We start from the raw sequence: 6633 nt of genomic DNA, 5'->3' as shown, positions 1-6633 counted from the left end.
CTCTGCCTAACTTGAGTCTTTTTTAAAGAAGGTGTGTGTGTGTGTGTGTATGTGTGTGTGTGTGTGTGTGTGTGTGTGAGAGAGAGAGAGAGAGAGAGAGAGACAGAGAGAGAGAAAGAGAGAGAGAGAGAGAGCTGTCTTCAGACACACCAGAAGAGGGCACCAGAGGGCACCAGAACCCATGACAGATGGTTGTGAGCCACCATGTGGTTGCTGGGATTTGAACTCAGGACCTCTGAAAGAGCAGTCAGTGTTCTTAACCACTGAGCCATCTCTCTAACTTGAGGTTTACAGATACTCAATAGACTGGCGTAGATTGAGGAGGTGGCTCAGAGGGTATGGTGTTTGCTGTGCAAGCTGGATGATGAGGTTAGGTCATCATCGCTAGGCTAGCCCTTCTTCTCAGTTATACTTTTTAATAGCGGTCCTGGGCTGGTTGACTGGCTCAGTAGGACAAAATGCTTGCTTCGCAAACCTGAACGTGTGAATTCAATCACCAGAGTCTCTGATAGAAGGTGAGAATTGACTCGTGAAAATTTGTTTGACTACCACTCTCCTGCCAAGCAGACACCCAAATAAATCAATGTAACTGAAACACAGAAGCAGACAGCACAAGTCTGTAACCCCAGCACTCAAGCTGGGGCCAGATGTGAACCAGAGACGGGAGAATTACTCAGAAGCAGAAGCTTGGAGACCGGCTGGCCTGGAGCATGTGAAGAAGCAGAAGAAACGACAAGAGAGATCCTGTCTCAAAAACAAAACAGAGGGCAAGGTCTGACTCCTACAAGTTGTCCTACAACGCCCAGTTGAGCGCTGCAGCATGTGTGTGGGTTCCCACGCCAGTACCAAAGTGGGAGTGTGATGAGCTTACGGTGGGTGTGATCTAGACTCCAGGTGACACCAGGGGTAGTTAGTGACACTGGCGCTGCTTGTGAATCTGTTGATAGTATCATCCTTCTGACAATGTGGAAAGACACAAACACATTGGTCCATGTCAACGGCACAGCGGCTCATGATTGGCCCAAACTGGATCTACACTGAGTTATTTTCCAGGATCCAAACCTCCTCCTTCCACAGAGGACCCCAGAGGCTCCGCCAAGACAGGTATCCCATCCATCACTGCCTCAGGACACTCGTGAGTGTGTGAAGCTCTGTGCAGGATGAAGGCGTCTCTTGCTTTCTTCCCCTACCCCTGCTTGTGATATTTAGCACGAACCTTGTCCCTGGTCCCATCCTCCTCTTGGCCTTCTAGAGGCCCCAGAGATGGGAGAAACTTAGTTGGTCACTGCCTCAGGAGACTAATTCTGGCCTCTCTCAGTTCAGTTCTTACAGCCAATAGAAAAGCCATGGGTGTTTCTGGATCCCGTCTGCCCTGTGCTCGGGTTTCTAGATCTTTCCCCAAAGCCAACCCCTCCTCCCCAAATCATCCAGACTTCAAGCCTTCAGATCTGCTCTTTCCCCAGTATTACCGCCCTTGCTCATATCCTCCCTCTCTCCTCAGTTCCCTCTCCTCACTGACTCGTTCCAATCCCTTCTTGTTCTTCTTTGACCAGGCCTCTAGGTAGAGAAATCAATTTCAGTGTCCTTCTCATGCCTTGACAGCCTTATTGGGGACTTTGCACAGGTGCCTGTGACCCTTGCTTTATTCTCTGCCTCCCTCAGATCTGTCAGTGGTGGGGATTATCTCTCCCTGGCCATCTCTTTCTCTAGGACTTAGGTCATCATCACTGTGCCAGGGATCAATAACCCCCAGGTCTGTGAGAACCAGGATCTCTGCTCTGTACACAGGGATCTTTGTGTGTGAGCTCTGAGACCCCAGTGTCCTCTGAAACTACTACCGCTCTCTGCAAATTCTCCATTCCATAGAAGAGCCATCTCGCCCTTATTCTCTCAGAACTCTGGGGGCACACATGAGCATTTGTATGGAGCGGATTTGTCAGCTCCCTCTCTGCTCTGTCTCATCCACTTTCCGGACCTTGGCTGCATTAGTCCTGAAGTTCGTAGCCGAAGAGAAGACTCACCGGGTTCTCTTTTTCTTTCTTTCTTTTTTTTTTTTTTCAATATTTTTATTTTATGTTCATTGGTGTTTTGCCTGCATGTATGTCTGCATGAGATGAGATGCAGAGTCCTCCTGCCTCTGCACTGGTATTCACAGTGATGCCAAATGCTGCTTTGTGAAATGGGGTGCCCCAGGGCAAGACCCAGGGTCAAGCCACTGTTCCACACAATATGGCCATCACAGCAGACATGTATCTACACACACCCGACTTTATGACTGGCTCCCTTTCTGTCCTATCCTGTTGTGTCAGGGGCATGGGGTTTCTACTGCATATTCTGGTCTGGTCAGAATTTCCACTGGGTACAGCTCTGTAATCCCAGGCAGACCCAGTCTTCCTATTTATCTTCAGAGATCAGGGACTTGCTTTAGAGAATGTTGTCCTCAAAGTACCACAGTCCTCAAGCACCCCAGGCTTTGGAAGCCAGACCTAGGAGAAGGTTTTTCCTGACTCTTTGTCCCCATTGAGGTCTCCACAGTCAAGAAGGGACCCTGTAGACCCATCGGCAGGGACTCTGCAACTGTACTATCAGGGATAGCCACTTTCTATACTGTAGGAGGGACACTTTGGAGGCAGAGGCTCTGGCCTTTCTACTCATCCCCTCCTATACCCTAAGGAGACTAGAGGCTGCTCCACTCCCTGTAAGCCTATTGCCCACTGCCCCACCCTCCTGCAACAGGGACATCGAGTTACTGAGGGTCAGGCAAGGATACACCTGAACCCTTTGACGGGTGAGGCAGGGGCAGGTGGAGAATCGTGTTTGGGAGGGACGGGCTACAATTATAGTGGGTGGAACTTACCTTCTGACCACCCCAGGAAGTTCAGATGGGAGGCAACTAGCCAGGGACTCTGGTAACTGTGACTGTCCCGTGTTCAGTTTTAAGCACATTTGCATATCACTGTAATTTGCATACTCCAGAGGCACCCCTCTGGCTTCTGTATGTCTCTCTCTTCTGGCTTTGGGGCCCAAGGAGTAAGAGTGAGAAAGCCCTGAAGAGATAGCTCTCTGGGCTGCTAAGATGACTCCAAGGAAAAAAATGTGCTGGGAGGCCTGCTGACCTAACTTCCGTTCTCAGGTCTGGCATGAGAGACCTGAGACCAAAGAGGTCTAAGAAGAGAGAACCAGTTCCCAGAAAATTGTTCTCTAACTCCAACACAGGCTGCTCTTCCAGAGAACTCCAATTCGGTTCCCAGCATTGACATTGGGCTGCTCAGAACCATTAGTCACACCAGCTCCAGGACAACCCACACCCTCTTCTGGCTTCCTCAGGCGTGCGGGTGCACACACATACATATAACAAAGTAAATCTGCTTGTAAAAAGAGTTATTTATTTTATGAGTACACAGTAGCTGTCTTCAGACACACCAGAAGAGGGGGCATCAGATCCCATTACAGATGGTTGTGAGCCACCATGTAGATGCTGGGAATTGAACTCAGGACCTCTGGAAGAGCAGTCAGTGCTCTTAACCGCTGAGCCATCTCTCCAGCCCCAAAGTAAGTCTAAAAAAGAAAGAAAGAAAGAAAGAAAGAGAGAGAGAGAGAAAGAGAGAGAGAGAGAGAAAGAAAGAAAGAGAAAGAGAAAGAGGAGTTGGGGAAAAGTTCCGTCCTCAGCTCCGAAAAAGAAAGAAAGAAACAAAGAAAGAAAGAAAGAAAAGAAAAGGAAAGAAAAAACCACAAAACAAGAAGGGTGATTCCTGAGGAGCACCCAAAGTTGACCTCTGACCTCCACATGTGGGGTACGTATCTACATTACACCTGTGCCCACAAACATGCACACAGACATGAATTATTCAAGTAAACAAAACTCACAAACTCTGGATGACTGGGAGTCACTGTCTTTATGCAGATTGTGGACTCCTTACTTAGAGGTCACCGCTGGGCTCACGCTTGCTTTATTCTTTGGCTAACAGTCCCCAAGCTACTGTTGGTACCCCATCTTTAACTGTGAGCGCTCTCGGCTTACCCTGAGCAATACACATAAGGAGAGCTAGCTTACCCTGCAGTTCCTCAGATACAGGATTAGGAGAAAGAGATGGGGGGATCCATAAGATTTGCCCGATGTTCCTATTAGTCCCGAAGAAGAGATATCGGAGGCTGGAGCCTGCAATTACAGGAAAATTACAGCTTTCTCGGGATTCCCAGGTCCACTAGGGAGCCCCACCCTAAACTGACCTTCTCTCAATCAGGATCTCCCTATCCTGAACTAACATGCCTCTTCAGGTCGTGACTCCCACTGGGCTGGGGCATCATCGCCCTAAGAGTGGTTTCTTCCTACCTGTGGGATGATGTCCTCCATGATCTCTCTCTACCTAGCTAGCCTTCAGGTGTCAGCTTCAAGGCCTCTTCCTCTAAACCGAGGCACCCTTCTGTCCTGTGCTGTGTTTTGCTCACTAAACTCCATGAGAGTTGGCAGTTTCCCAGGGACTTAGCAAGTCCTGGGTTCCGGGGTAATAAAAACTGACAGGACTAAGGACCAGAAACTGAGCTCAGTGCATCCTGGCTCGTGGGTAGGGTAGAAAATGGAGTTCGTCTCTTCAGGTCCTGATGGATTCCTGGGTCCCAGACTCCTTTGGAAACGTTCTAGTTACTTGAAAACTGCCGGCAGGCTGCCTGCAGAGTTGGCCCAGCTCTTGGGCCATGACTCTGATATTCCGGGTGCATCCCAAGTGGCATCTATTGAGACATCAGAAACACAGCATTTCTGGGCTTCGGTGCGGCTGGTGCAGGGGTGTCTCTTTATGTGTATGCTTCTCCCTCTGTGCCTGTCCCAGGTAACGATTCTTTGTCCTTTCCCTGAGAGTTAATGAGGCCCTTCCTCTCAGACTTCTGTCTGCATGGCAGTCACTTTAACTTTTAAAAATTACATTTGGGGGCTGGAGAGATGGCTCAGTGGTTAAGAGCACAGACTGCTCTTTCGGAGGTCCTGAGTTCAAATCCCAGCAACCACATGGTGGCTCACAATCATCTGTAATGGGATCTGATGCCCTCTGCCCTCTCCTGGTATGTCTGAAGACAGCTACAGTGCACCCATATGCATGAAAAATAAATAAATAAATCTTTAAAAAATTACATTTATTGGGACTGGAGAGATAGTTTGGGGATTAAGAGTATTTGCTGCTCTTACAGGGGACATGAGTTTGATTCGGAGCAACTCCTTGGTGGCTCACAACCACGTGTATATTCCAGCTCCTGGGGATCTGACGCCCTCTCTTGGCCTCCACGGGCATTGCACTTATATAACGTGCGTCCACGCGTATGTACAAAAACTTGGAACCCGTGGGAAGAATCAATGAGGAGGAAGAAAGCAAAATAAAAAGTGGAAGAAGTGCACCTTGGGACCAACCTTTAATAGAGAAAGGGAGAAAAATCCATGGTTCACCACGTGGGCGGAGACCTCAGCTAATGGCAGGGAACACTCGACAGCAAGCTGCTGGGATTGGGGAAGGCATGTGAACAGGGAAGATCTTAGAGGCTGAAACGTGAGGTTGTGGAATAAGGGGTTGGGGGACTCAGCCTGAGTGCGCAGAAGCAAAGAAACCGGGGAATAGAACACCCATCCTTTCTTGAGACAAAGGGTGTAGAAACTGTGAAGAGATTCTCTGATGGACTGGCTCAGGTGAAGTAGGCTATTGAAAGCTGAGGTCCCCATGAGTGGCGGGGACTGGAAGACAATAGCAGAATAACAGGCAGCCGTGATGCTCTGTTCACTGGGCCATGCTGTGTTCACATGACGGTTAAGAAAAAAGTTAATTCAGGTTGTTCAGGGCCAGCAGAGATGGCTCAGCGGTTAAGAGCACTGGCTGCTCTTTCAGAGGACTTGGGCTCAAGTTCCCAGCACCCACGTGGTGATTCGCAACTGTTACTCTAGTTCTATGTGATCCAGCGCCCTCTTCTGGCCTTCACAGTTACTGCACCGTGTGGTACACCACACACACATGCAGGCAAAACACGCACATTAAATCAGTAAATCTAAAAATATTTTTAAAGTTAGTTTAGCAGTGGGATAAACTATCCTTGGTTGTCAACTTGAATACATCTTTTTTTTAAAAAAAGATTTATATACTATGTATACTATGCGTTTTTTATATACTATTTATATACTATGTATACAGCATATTGCCTGCATGTATGCCTGCAGGCCAGAAGAGGGCACCAGATCCCATTACAGATGGTTGGAGCCACTGTGTGGTTGCTGGGAACTGAACTCAGGACCTCTGGAAGAGCAGTCAGTGCTCTTAACCACTGAGCCATCTCTCTGACCCCAATTTGACTACATCTGAAATGAACTAAAATCCAAAAAAAAAAAAAAAAAAAAAAAAAAGAATGTCACACCCGTGAAGGTTTTTAGATTAATTTGAAGTAGGAAGATCCACTTTTAATCTGGATCTTGTGGTGGAAAGATATGCCTTCAATCTGGGCCATGCCCTTTTCTGAAAGCCTAGAACATTGGACATGGATGAAAGGAGCTTTTGCTCTTTGCCTGCTTGCCTTTGTCTTGCTAGCAGGTCCACTCACCCCTTCATTGGCATTAGAGCAGCAGTTCTCAACCTGTGGGTCTCCATGGGGGGGGGAGGG

Source organism: Rattus norvegicus, chromosome 10 (genome assembly GCF_021556685.1).
Source record: "Rattus norvegicus strain SHRSP/BbbUtx chromosome 10, alternate assembly SHRSP_T2T, whole genome shotgun sequence".
NCBI lineage: Eukaryota > Metazoa > Chordata > Mammalia > Rodentia > Muridae > Rattus > Rattus norvegicus.
The sequence above is the reverse complement of the archived record's forward strand: the minus strand, read 5'-3'. Positions refer to the sequence as shown.